Source organism: Suricata suricatta, chromosome 10, assembly GCF_006229205.1.
Source record: "Suricata suricatta isolate VVHF042 chromosome 10, meerkat_22Aug2017_6uvM2_HiC, whole genome shotgun sequence".
NCBI lineage: Eukaryota > Metazoa > Chordata > Mammalia > Carnivora > Herpestidae > Suricata > Suricata suricatta.
Window position 1 is genome coordinate 93,287,785 of NC_043709.1, and position 19,910 is coordinate 93,307,694.

General features: G+C 37.7%; 1 protein-coding gene across 4 annotated transcripts in view; it reads right to left on the reverse strand.

The window, feature by feature from the left end:
- The window catches only part of BORCS5 (BLOC-1 related complex subunit 5), a 114,604-nt gene that overhangs the window by 41,439 nt on the left and 53,255 nt on the right, over positions 1-19,910 (reverse strand). The window lies entirely within an intron of this gene.

Sequence of the window (19,910 nt, forward strand, 5' to 3'; positions counted from 1 at the left end):
CCACACCCAAAAAATGAATAATCCAATGAAGAAATGGGCAGAAGACATGAACAGACACTTCTCCAAAGAGGACATCCAGATGGCCAACAGGCACATGAAACGATGCTCAGCATCACTCATCATCAGGGAAATACAAATCAAAACCACACTGAGATACCACCTCACACCAGTCAGAGTGGCTAAAATGAACAAATCAAGAGACTATAGATGCTGGCGAGGATGTGGAGAAGTGGGCACCCTCCTACACTGTTTGTGGGAATGTAAACTAGTACAGCTACTCTGGAAAACAGTATGGAGGTTCCTTAAAAAACTATCCGTAGAACTCCCCTATGACCCAGCAATAGTACTGCTATGGATTTACCCAAGGGATACAGAAGTGCTGATGCATAGGAGCATATGTGCCCCAATGTTCATAGCAGCACTTTCTATAACAGCCAAATCATGGAAAGAGCCTAATGTCCCTCACCTGATGAATGGATCAAGAAGATGTGGTATATATATACAATGGAGTATTACATGACAATGAGAAAGAATGAAATCTGGCCATTTGTAGCAAAGTGGATGGACCTCAAGGGTGTCATGCTAAGTAAAATAAGACCGGCGGCGAAGGACAGATACCATATGTTTGCATTCATAGGTCTAACAGGAGAGACCTGGCAGAGGACCATGGGGAGAGGAAGGGGGAAAGAGAGCAGGGGGGAGTGAGGGACATAGATCAAGGGAGACTACTGAATACTGAAAACGAACCATGGACTGAATGGGGAAGGGGAGGGAGGGGGGTTGATGGTCATGGTGGGGGGCACTTGTGGGGAAGAGCACTGGGTGTTATATGGAAACCAATTTGACAATAAACTATTTAAAAAGTGCAAAAAAATAAAATAATTTAATAAAAAATAATTAAAATGACTTCAAAACAAAGACTATAGTAAGAGACAAAGTAGGGCATCACATAGTGATAAAGAGATCAATCCAATAAGAGGATATAACAATTATAAATATTGATGTATCCAAACAGAAGCACCTAAATACATGAAATAAATATTAACAGACATAAGGAAAGAAACTGAAGAGTGGCAGACCTCAACATCACACATCAATGGATAAATCATTCAGACAGAAAATCAATAAGGAAACAACAGCTGTGAATGATACATTAAATCAGATGGACCTAACTGATATATTTAGAACATTCTATTCAAAGATGGCAGAATACATATTCTTTTCAAGTGTATATGAAACATTCTTCAGAAAAGATTACACGTTAGGCCACAAAACAAATTCTAATTAATTTAAGAAGACAAAATCATATCAAGCATCTTTTCCAATTACAATGCTATGAAACTAGAAATCAATTACATGAATAGAACTGGAAGAAACAAACACATGGAGGCTAAACAACATGGCACTAAACAACCAATGAATCAATAAATAAATCAGAGGAAATTAAAAAGATACATGGAGACAAATGAAAATGAAATGGTCCAAAATCTTTGGGATGCAGCAACAGCAGTTCTATGAGGGAAGCTTATAGTGATATAGACCTACTTCCAAAAAACAAGAAAAATCTCAAATTAATAATCTAATCCTACACCTAAAGGAACTAGAAGAAGAACAAACAAAGCCTAAAGTTAGTAAAAGGAAAAAAATAATAAAGATTAGATGGAAACAAATGAAATAGAGATTAAAAAACAAGAGAAAAGATGAATAAAACCAAGAGCTGGGTCTTTGAAAAGGCAAATCAAATTGATAAACCTCTGACCAGACTCATCAAGAAAAAAAAAACCAAATAAATTCAGAAATGAAGGAGGAAAAATAATAACTGACATCACAGAAATATAAAGAATTAGACTACTATGAAAACATGCCAACAAACTGGACAACCTAGAAGAAATGCATAAATTCCTAGAAATATACAATCTTCCAATAAGAATAAGAATAGGAAATCTGAACAAACCAATTATTGGTTATAAAAGCGAATCAGTAAATAACAACTCCTTTCGAACAAAAGCTGAAGGCCAGATGGCTTCACAGGTGAGTCATACCAAACATTTTAAAAAGAGTTAATACTTATTCTTCTCAAACTATTTCAAAAAAATAGAAGGGGAAGAAAAACTTCCAAATTCATTCTTTGTGGTCAACATTACCATTGCTAAAAACCAAAGACACTACAAAGAAAAACTATAGGCGAATATTACTGATGAACACAAATCCAAAAATCCTCAACAAAATATTAGCAAACTGAATTCAACAATGCATTAAAAAGTCATCCACCACAATCAAGTGGGAATTATTCCACAGATGCAAGAGTGGTTTAATATTCACAAATCAACCAATGTGATACATCATATTAACAAGAGGAAAGATAGAAACCATATGATCATCTCAATAGATGCAGAAAGAGCATTTGACAACATACAATATCTATTCATGATAAAAACTCTCAACAAAGTGGTTTACAGGGAACATATCTCAACGTAGTCAAGTATGAAACACTCACAGCTAACATACTCACAATGGTGAAAAACTAAAAGCTTTTCCTCTAAGATCAAAAACAAGAAAAGAATGTCCACTGTCACTATTTTATTTAACATAGTACTAGAAGTTCTAGTACAGCAATCAGACAAGGAAAAGAAATAAAAGCACTCAAATTGGTAAGAAAGAAGCAAAACTGTCATTTTTTGCAGATGACATAATGCTACATACAGAAAACCCCAAAGTTGCAGGATATAAAGTTAATATACAGAAATCAGTTATACTTCTTGGGGTGCCTGGGTAGCTCAGTTGGTTCAGCATCTGACTCTCAGTTTTGGTCCAGGTCATGATCTCATGGTTTCATGAATTTGAGCCCCACACTGGGCTCAGTGCTAACAGTGGGGAGCCTACTTGGATTCTCTCTCTCCCTGTCTCTCTGCCCCTCTGCTGCTCATACTCTCTCTCAAAATAAATACTCTTAAAAAAATAAAAACATAAATATGTTGTACTTCTATACATTAATAATGAAGTGGCAGCAAGAGGAATTTTAAAAATCCTATTTTAAAGAATGAAAAGAATAAAATACCTAGAAATAAATTTAACCAAGGAAGTGAAAGACCTAAACTCTGAAACTAGAAGATATTGATGAAATAAACTAGAGGTGACACAAATGAAAAGACATACCATGTGCATGGACTGGAAAAATTAATATTGTTAAAATGTCCATGCTTTCCAAATCAATCCACAGATTTGGTACAGTCCCTATCAAAATACTAATAGAATTTTTCACAGAACTAGAAAAATCCTAAAATATGTATGGAACCACAAATGACCTGGAATAGCCAAAGCAATCTTGAGAAAGAAAAAATCACAACCTCACATTTCAAGATATACTACAAAGCTATAGAAATCAAAATGATGTGGTACTGACACAATGGAACAGGATAGCGAGCCCAGAAATAAACCCACATTTATATGGTTGATTAATCTACAACAAAGGAGCCAAGAATACACGACTGGGAAAAGACAGTCTTTTCAAGAAATGGTGCTGGGAAAACAGGACAGCAAAAGAATGAAACTGGACCACTGTTTTAACACCACACACAAAAGTAAACTCAAAATGGATTGAAAACATAAATGTACAACCCAAAACCACAAAACTCCTAAAAGAAAACCCAGTTATCTCTTGGACATCAGCCTTACAACCTATTTATGGATAAGTCTCCTCAGACAAGAGAAACAAAAGCAAAAAGAAACTATTGAGATTACATCAAAATAAAAAGCTTTTGCACAGCCAAAAAACCAAAATCAAAACCAAAACCAAAAATCATTAACAAAAGAAAAAGGCAACCTAATGAAAAGATATTTGCAAATGATATACTGGACAAGGGGCTAATATCCAGGATACATAAAGAACTTAGATGTTTCAGGGTGCCTGGGTGGCCCAGTCAGTTAAGCATTTGACTTCAGCTCAGGTCATGATCTCGTGGTTCATGAGTTTGAGTCTCACATTGGGCTCTGCACTGACAGCTCAGAGCCTGAAGCCTGCTTTGGATTCTGTGTCTCCCCCTTTCTCTGCCCCTTCCCCACTCATGCTTTCTCTCTCTCTCTCTCAAAAATAAACATTAAAAAATTTAAAAAAAAAAGAATTTAGGTGATTCAACACCAAAAAAAAAAAAAAAATCCAACCAATCTGATTAAAAAATGGGCAGAGGACTTGAATAGACATTTTTCCGAAGACACATATACACAGATGGCTAATGGTGCTCAACATCACTAATCTCTCTCAGAGAAATGCAAAGCGAAATGACAGTAAGAGATCACCTCTCACCAATCAAAATGATTAATATTAAAAAGACAAGAAACAACAAGTGTTGGCAAGGATTGGAGAAGAGAGAATCCTTGTGCACTGTGGTGGGACTATAAATAGGTGCAATCATTGTATGAAATGTGTAAAATGGAGGTTCATTAAAAAATTAAAAATAGTGGGGCATCTGGGTGGCTCAGTCGGTTAAGCCTCCGACTTCGGCTCAGGTCATGACCTCGCGGTTCGTGGGTTCGAGCCCTGCATCAGGCTCTGTGCTGACAGCTAGCTCGGAGCCTGGAGCCTGCTTCAGATTCTGTGTCTCCCCCTCTCTCTGACCCTCCCCTGCTCTTGCTGTCTCTCTCTGTCTCTCAAAAATAAATAAAAACATTAAAAAAAAATTAAAAATAGAAATACCATATGATCCAGTAATTTTGCTACTGAAAGTTTACCTCCAAAAATGAAAACACTAATTTGAAAAGATATATATATCCCCCTATGATTACTGCATCATTTACAATAGCCAAATTATAAAAGTAACACAAATGCCCACTGATAGATGAAAGGATAAAGAAGACATATAGATTCAGAAGACAGACAGACAGACACACACACACAGGAATATCAGTCATAAGAACAGAATGGAATTTTGCCATTTGTGACAAGGATGGACCTACAGGGTATTATGCTAAGTGAAATAATTTAGAGAAAGACAAATAACATATGATTTCACTTATGTGGAATCTAAAAATCAAAACAGACTCTTAAATACAGAGAACAAACTGGTGGTTGCCAGAGGGGAGGTGGGGGGGGATGGGTGAGATAGGTGAAGGGCATTAAGAGGTAACAATTTCTAGTTATAAAATAAATAAGCCATGGGGATCAAAAGTAGAGCATAGGGAATATAGTCAATAATACTGTCATAACATTGTATTACATAATGTATGGTGACAGATGTGACTCCACTTCTCGTGGTGAGCTTTGAGTAATGTACAGAATTACGGGATCACTCTGTTGTACATCTGAAACTAATATAACATTGTATGTTAACTATAATTTAATACAGTTTTTAAATGGTTGTTTGAAAACAGAAACAGAAATAGTATGTAAAAGAACCCATCAAGATACAAAAATGAAAATATTTAAAGTGAACAGAATGTCAGAGAACACAGCAGAAACTCTTGTTCTTTATTTTTTCTTCTAGCATCAGTTTTGTTGTGTAACCATTAAATTCCTGACATTTGCATAGGACATTATATTTTTAAAGCCTTTCATATAAACTTAATTTACTTTTCTTTAAGGTGTGGTATGTAGATGAGGATAATTATTAACATTTATGTAAGAAAAAAAGCAATTAAAGAAGGCTAAAGGACTTGTCCATAGTCACAGATCAAAGTCTTGACTAGAACTCAAGCATACCAATTTCTGGCCAAGTACTTTCTGCCAAGCCAGAAGGTCACAAACTTTTTGTTGTTAGGATCCCTTTATGCTGTCAAAAATTATCGAGGGCCCCAAAGGGCTTTGTTTCTGTAGTTTATACCAGTATTCACCTAGTAAAAATTAAAATGGAGAAAATTCATAAATACTTATTAAATTATTTTAAAACAAAAACAGCTCATTACATGTTAACATAGATAACATATTTAAAAAGAAGTAACTATATTTTCCAAAAGAAAAAAGTGAGAAAAGTGGCACTGGTCCACATATTATGTCTTTTCAATGTCTGGCTTAACAGAAAACAGCTCGATTCTCGTATCTGCTTCTGCAGTTAATATGTAGCTTTTATAATGTGTAGCTTCTGGAAAACTCCATTGTACGTTTGTAATAGAATGAGAGTAATTAGCAAATGTCTAAGTATTTTCTTTTATTTATTTGAGAGAGAGAGAGAGACAGAGCACAAGCAGGGGAGGGGCAGGGACAGAGAAAATCCCAACCAGGTTCTGTGTTGTCAGCACAGAGCCTGATGTGGAGCTTGAACTCACAAACTATGAGATCATGACCTGAGCCAAATGAAGAGTTAGAAGCCCAACTGGCTGAGCTGCCCAGGTGCCCCGCAAATGCCGAAGTATTACTGTGAAAGCAGTTTTGACCTCAGAGAGCCGCCAGCAGGGTACTACGGATCTCAGGGATCACCCTAGCATACTCTGAGAACTACTATGCTAGGGCCACACCATCTACCAGAGCCAACGATACAGCATAAGGTACACCAAAATCACTATGACATGGATCGCATGCTGCGCATGATGAGGATGAGCTCCTCCATCAAAACTCCTCGTAGGGACCCCTGCCCATTCCTGCCCCCAACCATCGATGTCAAACTTTCACTGATTTCTCAGGTACTAGAACTTAAACCAGTCTTCTCCCCCTTCTGCCCCTTGTTCCCTACCTCAACAGGCTGTATGATAGGCTACCCAGTTGGGCTATCACAGAGACTCCTCAGAAATGCCAGTCAGTGTTCTCAGATCTTCATCTCACTGACAGAGCTAAGGGCAGGGCAGGGTTGAACATGAGGTACCGTTCTGTTCCCCTCTATTCCACTGCACTTTGGTCCCTCACTGGTTCCACTGCGGATCCTAACAGAGGAAAGCACCAGTTACTCCAGCTAAACCTGCCTCCACAGAGTAGCTTTTGATGAAGCCACTATTTGCAAAAAATAGGGATTTGTAAATATTTTAATTGCAAGTTTTATTGAGATCCTGTGTATAGGATCTTGTGTATCCCTTTACTCAACTTCCCTCAAAGGTAACATCTGGCAAACCTACAGTACACTATCACAAGCGATATTGGCAGCAATATAATCCAGTGATCTCATTTGGACGTTCCCATTTTACCTGCACTCAAGTGTGCAGGCGCACGCACGTGTGTGTGGGCGCATGCGTGAACATTCATGTGCATGCACGTCTGTGTACAGTAGTAGTCAACCACATGATGATTCACCTTCTGACATACTGCTGGAAGGTCAATGGTAGCCTAACAGGATATAACAATGCCTACATCATTCACTTCACTTCATCTCATTGCACAGGCATTTTATCATCTCACGTCATCACAAGAAGGGTAAGTACAGTCCAATAGGCATTTTAAGACAGAGAGGGCATACATCCACATAACTTTTTTTATAGTACATTGTTAAAACTGTTCTATTTTTAGTTATTATTAATCTCTTGCTGTGCCTAATTCATAAAGTAAGCTTTATAACAGGAATGTACATATAGAAGAAAAACAATATATATAAGTTCAGTACTATCCAGTTTCAGGCATCCACTGGGGGTCTTGGGACATATCCCCCACAGGTAAAGGTGTCTACTATATTTAGCTCTGTACAATTGTTTTCACATGTGTACATGTGAAATCCACCACCACAGTCAGATCCTGAGCTGTTCCATCACCACATCCACCTCTCATTCTCCTCCTGATGCTTAACCCCTGGCAACCACTAACCTGTTCATCATTTTTAAAATTTTGTCATTTCAACAATGTTTTACAAATGGGATCATACAATACACGTGACCTTTGGGGATTGGCTTTTTTCACCCAACATAATACATTAGAGGCTCATCTAAATTGTTGCATCTATCAATTGTTTGCTCCTTCTCATTTCTCAGTAGTATTCCATGGTATGTACTAGAGTTTGCCCAACCCTCCATCCATTGAAGGACATATGGATAGTTTCCAGTTTGGGGTGGTTAAAAACAGAGCTGCTATGAGCAGTTGTGCACAGGTTTCCATATAAACCAGTGTTCATTTCTCTGAGATAAATGCCCTGAAACTCACTGCATGGCTGGGATATGTGGCAATCACTTGGTTAGTTTCATAAGAAAATTCCAGTTTTCTAGAGTGCCTGAAATTAAGAAGATGGGGATTTTTCAGACCACTAAAACTCCTCACAAAATTATCAAGGACTACCCTAAAACTGACAGATAAGAGTCCCAGGAACAGATCTGAGAAAGACAGTTACCAAAAGCTTTCTGCTGTCAATCCAAGAATCAGAAACCAAGTCAGGAAGTGCCATGGACAGAGAAATGAAAGATTTTGTGCTATCAATAGTGGGCCAGAATAATGCAAAGGCTATATGGAAACACTGATAAGTTCAACAATATAAAAATCAAGATTCCTTATGGACAAAAAACACTATAAGTTAAACCAAAAAAACTCTGGGAAGAATATCTGCAACCTTTATCAGAAAAAGCAAACTTCTTATTATATAAAGAGCTCCTAGAAACTGGCAAGTTAAGGAATCAGCAAAAGAAAGATGGACAAAGGTTACGAATGGGCAGTTCACAGAAAAGGAAATCTCAATACTTCAGTCCAAGAAAAGATGTACAATCTTATTCATCATAAGAAAAAGAAAAATTAAAACTTTGCTGCAAGTCTATTTTTTACCTATCATCTTGGTAAAAATCAAAAGCATGATCAAAACTCCGTAGGTGGAACTATGAAGAAAATAGGCATTGCTGATTAGTGTATAAAACACCCTCACCAAAGGCAATTTGGCATGGATATCAAAATCACAAATCCAGAGAGCCTTTGATGCAGCAATTTCACTACCAGGAATTTACATATAAATGAGCACATATGCTAAATGCTGTGTAAGGTAGATATAAGATTATTCGTTACAGCAGTGACTGTTATAGTAAAAGATGAGGAAACACCTCCATGCCCATCAATAGGGAACTTGTGAATTAAGTATATCCATAAATATATGACCACAGAGACCAATAAAGGAGCTCTGTATGTATCTACATAGAAAAATCTCCATAAGATATTAAGAAATAACTCTTTCATCTAGGTTGCCAACATGCTATCCAGACAGGAAGACCTGGAAAGTTCGGGGCCATGGGCAGGCAAGCAGTGGAGGCACCCAGGAGGCTGGGATAAACAAACATCATTCGGTTACTTTGGGAACGTTGGTATGAAGTATTACGACTTGGGAACAAGAGCTTCTGCCCAACTGTCAACCTTGACAAACTGTGGACCTTCAGTGAGCAGACATGGCTAAAAAGCTGCCCCAAACAAGCTTGGAGCCTCTCCTATCACTGATGTGGTGCGATCTGGCCACAATATTCTGGGGAAGGGAAGGCTTTCAAAGCAGCCGGTCATTGTGAAGGTCAAACTCTTGAGCAGAAGAGCTGAGGAAAAGCTTGGGGGGGTGGGGGTGCAGTGTCCTGGTAGCTTAAAGCTACACAGAGGGAAGTACATGCTACAGGTGCTTAAAAAAAAAAGATAGTAAGTAATTTTTAAAAAGTAATTAAAGAGAATATGCCAGCAATGTGTAAGAAATAGGTGGTATACCAGAGCGGCTGCACCAGTTTACATTCCCACCAACAGTGTAGGAGGGTGCCCGTTTCTCCACATCCTCACCAGCATCTATAGTCTCTTGATTTGTTCATTTTAGCCACTCTGACCGCTGTGAGGTGGTATCTCAGCGTGGTTTTGATTTGTATTTTCCTTATGATAAGTGACGCTGAGCATCGCTTCATGTGCCTGTAGGCCATCTGGATGTCCTCTTTGGAGAAGTGTCTATTCAGGTCTTCTGCCCATCTCTTCACTGGATTATTCATTTTTCATGTATGGAGTTTAGTGAGCTCCTTGTATATTTTGGATACTAGCCCTTTATCTGATATGCCATTTGCCACTATCTTTTCCCATTCTGGAAAACATGTGTGGAGTGTGGAGACTCCTCAAAAAACTGTTGCTAGAACTCCCCTATACAATGGAGTATTATATGGCAATGAGGAAGAATGAAATCTGGCCATTTGTAGCAAAGTGGATGGACCTCGAGGATGTCATGCTAAGCGAAATAAGTCAGGCAGAGAAGGATAGATACCATATGTTTGCACTCATAGGTCTAGCAGGAGAAACCTAACAGAGGACCATAAGGAGAGGAAGGGGGAAAGAGAGCTGGGGAGAGTGAGGGACACAAATCATGAAAGACTACTGAATACTGAAAACAAACCATGGACTGAAGGGGAAGGGGGAGGGAAAGAGGGGGGTGATGGTCATGGTGGGGGGCACTTGTGGGGAGAAGTACTGGGTGCTACATGGAAACCAGTCTGAAAATAAACTATTAAAAAAAGAAATAGGTGGTATATAAGTAAAATATATATTCATAATTGCTTATATTTACATAAAGAAACTCTGGAATGACAAGAGTCAGACAGAGGGAGAGCAAGGGTAGGAAGGAAGACTTTCACAGTATATTTGAACGTTTTTTTTAACCATATGAATGTATTTCCTTCCAAAAACTTTTAAGTAAATAAATTCATTTTAACAAAAGGTGGCCAAGATCATTCTCATCTATAAGTAATATCTTCTTGGGCACTTCTCCCCTCGTCCCTTGCCCCAAGGATCCCCAACTGCAATAAGCCCAAACCAGTTTCATAGCTTTCATTCTCACCAAGGTTGATATGGCTGAACATACCCTAAAACATTATCTTCTCCAAGGCAACGAAATTAAAAGCCTCATAACAAACATTGAGATGGTAGAAGATAATTTACTCATCTATTTACCTCTTGTACCTACCACGCAGCATCTAGTACACAAGAGGTTCTCATATTAGGTTAGGAGGACATTCTACTGCTGGGATTCCAAGCAAAGCGTGAGCTGAAGAAGACTTTAGGGAGAAAAAGCCTTCTCAGGGTCCCTACTCTGTTCTCCACATATACTTAAGAGTGACACCTGGTCTCTGTCTGAATCTGCTCCTCTTAAGTGAATGAGGAAGACTTCCACCGCTTGAGGAGACTACTGGGAGCTCATATTAAAGAATGGCGAAGGTCAGAACCAGCCCAAGCTTCCAGAGGGCTGAAGGGCAGAAGCAGAGGACCCACAACCCAACTCTGGCTCACAAAACAAAACCTTTATTCTTCCTCTTTAAAAAAAATGAGAAAAGAAATTTTAAGAAGGCTGCCAAGTCTAGAAGGCATACTAGCGTGGTGCAAGTTAACTTGCAGCCAACTTCAAAGTCAAAGAAATTATACTTTAAATCATCCTTATAAATTACAATTGTACCCTCCCCCTAATCATCTAAAAGCCAAGCCCAGGTAGATGGGCCCATTATCAGAATGTGCTTTTTTTTTTTTTTTTTTTTTTTTTTTTTGACTCACTGGAGTCTCTGAAAATCTACCACAAATCTTCCTGCAGATCGTAGCAGGAGCAAGACAGGAAAAAGAAAAAGGAGGAGGAGGAGGAAGCTGAAGAGGAAGTGGAGGAGGAAGAAGAAGGAGAAAAAGAAAGGGGAAAGGAGAAAGAAAGAAGAAAGAAGACAGGCCACTTTTTCTACTCCTGAAGCTACAAAGCTCTGGCAACATAAGTCAATTCCAAAGGCAGTAAGTAAGTAAAGATTTTCCATCACTCTCAAGTGTCACAAACCTATTTCCCTCATTTTGATGACTGAACCATCCCTATTATCTTCTGATCGAAAGAGGAGGGAGAACAGAAAGCTGGGTAAATTTAGATGGTAAAATTTGTCATTTGTAGAAGACCTCGAACTGCCAGACCTTTGAACTGTGTTTCTTCTGAATGCATGTTTCTTTTTTTTTTTAAAGTTCATGTCTCCGAATTTTTTTTTTTTTTTTTTTTAACTGTAGGTGCTTTCAGTGAGGTGCATACTCTCTTGCTCTCAATCCCACCACTTCCATCTGACGGGCCAGCTTCCTTCATTTGCATGACCTGGTCTCTGAGGGCCTCTACGATTACACCTCTGGTTTAATTGTTACTGACCAACTCTAATTATAACCTAAACTCTTAGGTAATAGAGAATGAATGATGTCATCTTGAAGTTATTTTTTGCATAGTTTTATAAATGTCCTTTATGGTTAAGACTTTGTTTTTAGTTTTTCTTATATAAACTTTCAAACATACAGAGAAATAGGAAAAAATACATACCCAAATGTTCGCCCTCTAGATTCAACAAGTAACATTTTATTCTATCTCCTTCATCTGTCTCTACTTTTGTTTTTCTGTGCCATTAAAAAAAAATTATAGCCATCAAGATGCTTCACTCCTAATACTCTATTCTTCCACGTGTTTATGATTAGCTTTTCATGTTAAAATTTCTAATTTATGTCTTCCTTACTGTGCAAGAGAATAAGATCATTACCCTCAGCTTTCTAATTCTTGAGCTTTAAAATGGCAGTGCACACAAAGTAGATATTTACCAGGTTAAAAACCTGATCTAATAGACTCCATATTTGCCATGTGGTAAATACTGGAGACATTTCTTAAGACCCTGTTAGACCCTGTTGAAACTACTCTGTTTATACAGGAATGGAGACGGGGCTCCAGGGAATGGGTAAGGACCAAGACTGGTTATTACACAGACCCAGCAAACTGCCATGTGTACCCACCTCTTTGTGTAAAGTGCTGTGGAAAAATCATCAGGGTTAAAAATTTGGGAAATATTTTGCTGAGCCATCTTTTTCTTTCTGAAATGTCAGGTAGGAAAAAAAAAACATGTTTGTTTTTTTTTTAAGTATAGTACAGAACATATGGGTATTAACCTATATTACCAAACTGAATTCCTTAACTTTTAAAGGCTTAGCCACTTCTAGGACTAAGAATGAGCATTATGAGTCGTGAGGCCTGTATTTTAGAAACAGTATAATAAGCTAATTTCTCGCTACAAAATCCTGAGAGCAGAATCTATGGAAGTTTGATTGTGAAGGTAAAATGAGGCAACAGATTATAAAAAAAGAAATTCCCCCCAAAACTATTAAGAGATTTTTTTTCCTGTGTTGGTCATTCTATACTTCAAAGACGGAAGCACATTAGCCACGTGTGTTCTTTAATATAAACTTTAATTCTTGAAAATTCTCTTCTTTTAAAAAAAGGAAAGGGGTCTAAAAATACCAGCCCAATGTGGACAGGATCTTATGATGTATACTGGTGGTTGTTTCCTTAGAAAAAGAGTGCATTCCATGACTGGCTCCCTTGGGAATTTTTACCCTCATTCAGTAACCTCAGAGTAGCATCATCCCACCCAGGAGAAGAAGCCATCCAGACAGGCTATCCTCATGGTTTTGACTGAACCATGTGGTGGAAGAGACCACAGTGCAGACAAGCTGGATATAATATTCCAACCCACCACAAGCAAAGAATAGGCTGAGGAGAAAGAGTTCGGTGTGAATAGAAACAATATCCTAACAGTTACCAATGACTACCAGAGGGCCAATAAAGAACTCTCTCACTGAGGCAGTGCTATAGACAGAATGTCATATCCCCCTCAATTCATATGTTGAAACCCAATCACTAGTGTGACAGTATGAGGAGGCAGGGCCTTGGTGGGGGGGTGATTAGGTGGTAGGACTATGGAGCCCCCATGAACGGGGTTAGTGAGACCCTGGAGGGCTCACTTGCCCTTTCTACCATGTGAAGGCAAAACAAAAAGATGGCTATCTATGAAGGAGGAAGTAGGCCCTCACCAGACACTGAACCTGCTAGCATCTTGATCTTGGACTTCCCAGCTTCCAGAACTATGAGAATTAAATTTCTAGGACAGAGTACTTAGTCCCTGGGAAAAGCTGAATTAAGCCCTATTATTACAGGCTGTGCGATGTGGGCAGTTTCCTTTATATCTCTGAGTCTCAGTTTTTTTATCCGTAAAAGTGGGATAATAACCACCTCTCTCTTACAGTTTGCCCAGCATACAGTAGGATCTTGACAAATATCTGTTCCCTTTATTCTTACCTTTCCTGATACTCAGAGAGGTAAAGGGGTATTCAGGCTTCAAGGGAATTTATACATTACAGAAAGCAGTTCATCCATCTAGGGCCAGACATTCATTTGTCTATGGCCAATGACCTTGGTTTATGGTACCAAAGAAACAAAAGTAGAGGATGTTACAACCAAAAGTAGATACAATGTTTCCAAAAGTGATCAGTTTCTACAGATGAGACACTTCAGTGTCTTCAAGAAGTCCTGCCCACTGTTATGAACTTCACTTAGCTTTTCATAATCCTCTCCACTTTGTAGTTCCAAAGAATGAAGTGAAATGTTCAACTCATTGAAGGAAGCAAAATGTCCAACTCATCCTCCACCTTCAACAGTTTCCAGGTTCAAAGGCTTGCTCTCTGGTTACATTTACAGGCCAGGTAAAGTGAGAGGCAGCATTATATAATGAAAAAGATATAAGCTTTGAAGTCAGGTAGACCTAGATATTTGAATCCTGAGATCGCCATTTACTATGTATGTGATAGAAGAGTAGAAATTTAACTTTCTTGAACTCAAACAGTTCATCTACAAATTGAATATCATCTACGTTAAAGGAGTACTGTGAGAATTATATGAAGTTATGCTTGGCATAGTATCTGGCACAGAACAGGAACTCACTTCACTGCCCCCAAGTCTCCAACTACCAATTGTTGCCACAGTCAAATAAGCAGGTTTCAAAGTCTGGCTGAATGAGTGGCCAACTCTATCACACTGGGAGTATTTGCTAGCCCCTCCTACCATATTCCAGCCCTGTAGGAAATAATAAAGAAGTCATCTTGCTCCCCAAGTAAATCACCAGAAGCAGCAGGAGTTAAATACAATGCAGTTACAAATGAAAGCTAAAATTAAAAAGCAGGAACAACAAAAAAAGTCCCCAAACACAATTCAAAAATGAGCAGAGGACTTAGAAGACATTTCTTCAAAGAAGATCTACAAATGTCACTTAGCACATTAAAGATGCTCAACAGCAGGGCACCCCATCGGGTGGCTCAGTCAGCTAAGCGTCCGACTTCAGCTCAGGTCATGATCCCATGGTTTGTGGGTTTAAGCCCTGCATCGGGCTCGGTGCTGACAGCTCAGAGCCTGGAGCCTGCTTCGGATTCTGTCTCCTCCTCTCTGCCCCTCCCCCACTCACGCTCTGTCTGTCTCCCTCAAAAATAAAAATAAACATTAAAAAAAGATGTTCAACATCCTTAATCTTTAGAAAAATGAAAACCAGAACCACAATGAAATAGCACTTAACCATTAGGAGGGCTGTTATCCAAACATCAGAAAATAACAAGTATTGATGAAGATGTGGAGAAATTGGAACACTGTGCACTGGTGGTGAAAATGTACAATGGTGTTGAAATAACAACAATGGAGTTAGAATATTACTCCAGCTTAGTTGAGAAAGCAGTGGCAGGGTTTGGAGGACTGGTTTCAATTTTGAAAGAAGTTCTACTGTGGGTAAAATGCTATCAAACAACCTCATATGCCAAAGAGAAATTGTGAAAGGAAGAGTAAGTTGATGTGGCAAAGTACATTGTTTTCTTATTTTAAGAAATGGCCCCAGCTACCCCAATTGTCAGCAATCACTACCATCAGGAAAAAGATTCGGACTCATTAAAAGCTCAGATAGTAGCATTTCTTAGCAAAAAAGTATTTTTTAATGAAGGTATGTACATTTTTTTTAGACTTAATGCCAATGGACACTTAATAAATTATAGTAGAGCATAAACATAACTTTTATATGCACTCAGAAACCTAAAATTTCACTTGCCTCACTTTATTGCAAAATATGGTTTACTGTGGTGGTCTGGAACTGAGCCCACATTATCTCTGAGGTATGGCTATGTGGGGCAAAACCGTCCTTCAAAAGTGTGGAAGAAATTAAGACATTCCCAGAGAAACAAAAGCTGAGGGAGTTCATTACCTCCTTTAGAAATGGTAAAGAAACAGGAAAACAGGAGAAACCTAATGGAGGACTGGGGGAGGGGAAGAGGGAAAGAGAGTTGGGGAGAGAGAGGGATGCAAAATTTGAGAGACTATTGAATACTGAAAACGGACTGAGGGCTGAAGTGGGAGGGGAAAGGTGGGGAAAGAGGTGGTGGTGATGGAGGAGGGCACTTGTGGGGAAGAGCACTGGGTGTTGTATGAAAACCAATTTGACAATAAACTATTAAAAAAAAAAAAAGAAATGCTAAAGAAAGCCCTACAGGTTGAAATGAAAGGCTAATGGACAGGATCTCTGAGTTCTATAAATAAAGATCTCAGTAAAGGTAAACACCTAGGCAATTGTAAAAACTAGTATTATTGTAACAATGGTCTGTAACTCCACTTTTTGTTTCCTACATGATTTAAGAGATTAACACATTTTTAAAAGTTATTAGTTTATGTTTTTGGACAATGTATACATACAGATGTAATTTTGTGATATCATCTGAAAGGGGTGGACATGGAGCTGTAAAGGAGCAGAGTTTTTATGCTATTTATGCTACTGAAATTAATTTGACATAAATTAAGTTAGAGTGTTATTAGGGGTGCCTGGGTGGCTCAGTTTGTTAAGCATCCAACTTCTAACTTAAGTTCAGGTCATGATATCACGGTTTATGAGTTCAAGCCCTGCACCGGGCTCTGTTCTGGTAGCTTGGGGCCTAGAATCTGCTTCAGATTCCGTATCTCCCTCTCTCCCTGAGCCTCTCCTGCTCGTGCTTGGTGTGTCTCTCAAAAATAAATAAACTATGAAAAAAATTTTTTGAGAGTTATTAACTTAATGTGTTAAATATAATTACCATGGTTGGTGAAGATGTGGAGAAATTGGAACCCTGTGCGCTAATGGTGAAAATGTTGAAATGACAACAAAGGAGTTAGAATATTGCATCAACTTGAGAAAGCAGTGGCAGGGTTTGAAGGACTGGCTTCAATTTTGAAAGAAGTTCTTACTGTGGGTAAAATGCTATCAAACAACCTTGTATGCCAAAGAGAAATTGTTGGTGAAAGGAAAAGTAAGTTGATGTGGCAAAGTACATTGTTTTCTTATTTTAAGAAATGGCCACAGCTACCCCAATCATCAGCAGCCTGATTGGTCAGCATCCATTAACAAGGCAAGATCCTTGCCAAGAAAATGAGAAAGGGATTTAAACATTTCACTACCAAAAAAGTCAACTCAACAGAAAAGAAGACAGTAATGCAGGAAATGAAGGACCAAAAGGCTATAAGCATAAAGGAAACAAGAGCAGAATCACATAAGTCCCTCTTCCTTAGTAATTACTTTTAAAAATGTAAATGGAATAAATTATTTTATCAAAAGACAGTGATTGGCACAATGAGTTTGTAAAAAGTATGATCTAACTACATGATATCTACAAAAGACCCACTTTCCATCCAAAGACACAAACAAGTTGAAAGTTAACAGACAAAAGATATTCCATGCATATAGTAACCACAAGAGAAGGATTTCTTATGCTAATTCAGAAAAAATAGGCTTTAAATCAAAAAGGTTACAAGAAACAAAGGAAGATATTATTTATACATTTTTAAGTTCAAAACAGCAAGAAGTCACAAAAGCTGTAAAATATTTACACACCTCATCACAGACCATCAAAACACATAAGCAATAATGGACAGAACTGAATGGAGAAATAGTTCTACAGTAACAGCTGGAGACTTCAACACCCCATTCATTCTCAATACAGAACAACTAGACAGCAGATAACAAGTAAACAGAGGACTTAACACAGAAAACTAACTAGATCTAACGACATATACAGAATGTTCTACCCAACAACAAAAGAATACGTACATACTCTTTGAAAGTGCACATGGCACATTTCCTAGTGCATTTCCCAGACCATTATGCCACAAATTAAACCTCAATAAAATTTAAAAGATAAATATCTTATCTAACCACTGAAGAATGAAGTTAGAAATCAATACAAGAAGGAAAACTAAAAAATTCACAAGCTTGTGGAAATTAAACAACACACTCTGAAGCAACTGATGGATCAAAGAAAAACATCACACGGGAAATTTAAAAATACTTAGAGATGAATAAAACCTAAAATACAATCTACTGAAACTTAAAGGATACAGCAAAGCAGTGCTAAGAGGGAAATTTACAACTCTAAATACTTACGATTAAAAATTAAAAAGCAGTCAGATCAACAAGCTAACATTACAATTTAAGGAACTAGAAAAAGAATAAACCATACTCAAAGCTAGCAGAAGGAAAGAAATAGCAATGACTATAACAAAGATAAATGAAATAGAGAACAGAAAATAGAGAAAATAAACAAAAGTTAATACTTTAAACAGAACAACAAATCAACAAAGCTTTAGCTAGAAGAACTAAGAAAAAATGGGAGAAAACTCAAATTCTTGAAATCAGAAACAACAGTGGGGACATTACTACTGAATCTACAGAAATAAAGATTAGGAGAGACTGGTAGAAGCAATTGCACATCACAAACTGGATGGCCTAGATGAAATGGACTAATTCCTGGAAATATAAAAGCTACAATGTCTATCATAAAGAAACAGAAAATTTGAGTAGACCTCTAATTAGTAAGGAAACAGAATCAGTAATTAAAAAAAAAATCTCCCAGGGGGTACCAGTGTGGCTCAATTAGTTAAGCTTCTGACTGCTGATTGGGCTCAGGTCATGATCTCTCAGGTTTCGGGAGTTCGAGCCCCACATCAGGCACTGTGCTGATGTTACAGAGCCTGCTTGGGATTCTCTTTGTTTCTCTCTCTCTGTCCCTCCCTCCTTCATGCTGCCTCTAAACAAACAAACAAACAAACAAACAAACTTAAAAAAAAAATCTCCTAGTAACAACAAAAAAATCTTGAACCTGATGGCTTTACTGGTGAACTTTACCAAATACATAAAGAACTAACACCAATCCTCAAAACTTTCCAAAAACTGAGGAGGAAAGGACACTCTAACTCTTTCTGTATGGCATTACTAACTTAATAACTGAAGTCAAACACACTACAAGAAAATTTCTGACCATTATCACTTACGAACAGTGATGCAAAAAGCCTTCAGAAAATGCTAGCAAACAGAATTCAACAGCATATTAAAAGGATTATATACCATGACCAAGTAGGATTTATTCATAGAATGCAATGATGGTACAACATAGGAAAACTGATCAGTGTAACAAAACATTAACAGAATAAAGGTTAAAAACCACCTTACCTGACAGAGAAAAAGCATCTGACAAAATTCAACACCCTTTCATGATAAAAACACACAACAAACTAGGATAGAAGAAAAATATATAGAGCAAACAATACTCAGTGGTGAAAGACTAAAAGCTTCTCCTTTAAGATCAGGAAAAAGGCAAGAATCCCCACTTTTACCATCCTAGTTAACATAGTACTGAAATTCTAGTCAGAGAAATTAGGCAAGAATAAATTAATAAACGACATCCAATTTGGAAAGGAAGATAAAATTATCTCTGGTTGCAGATGACATGATTTTATATGGAAGAAAATCCCTAAAGATTCCTCAAAAAAATTTTTTAGAACTATTAAATGAATTCAGCAAAGTAGCAGAATACAGTTTACACACATAAATCAGTTACAATGAGAATTCTGAAACACTGCTGAAAGAAACTGAAGACAAAAGTAAATAAAAAGACAACTTCTGTTTCATGAATTGAAAGACAATACGATTTTTTTGGTTTAATTTTTTAATTAAACTAACATATAGTGTTAGATTAGTTTCAGGTAAACAATATAATGATTCAAAAATTCCATAAATTTCTTAGTGCTTACCAAGATAAGTGTTCTCCTAGACCCAAAAGGCAAAAAAATTGAATTGGTTATTGCAGAGCATGCTTGGGATTCTCTCTCCCCCTCTCTCTGCCCCTCCCCGCTCTGTCTCTTTCAAAATAAATAAATAAACTAAAAGAAAAAAAAAATCCCCCAACAAATAAG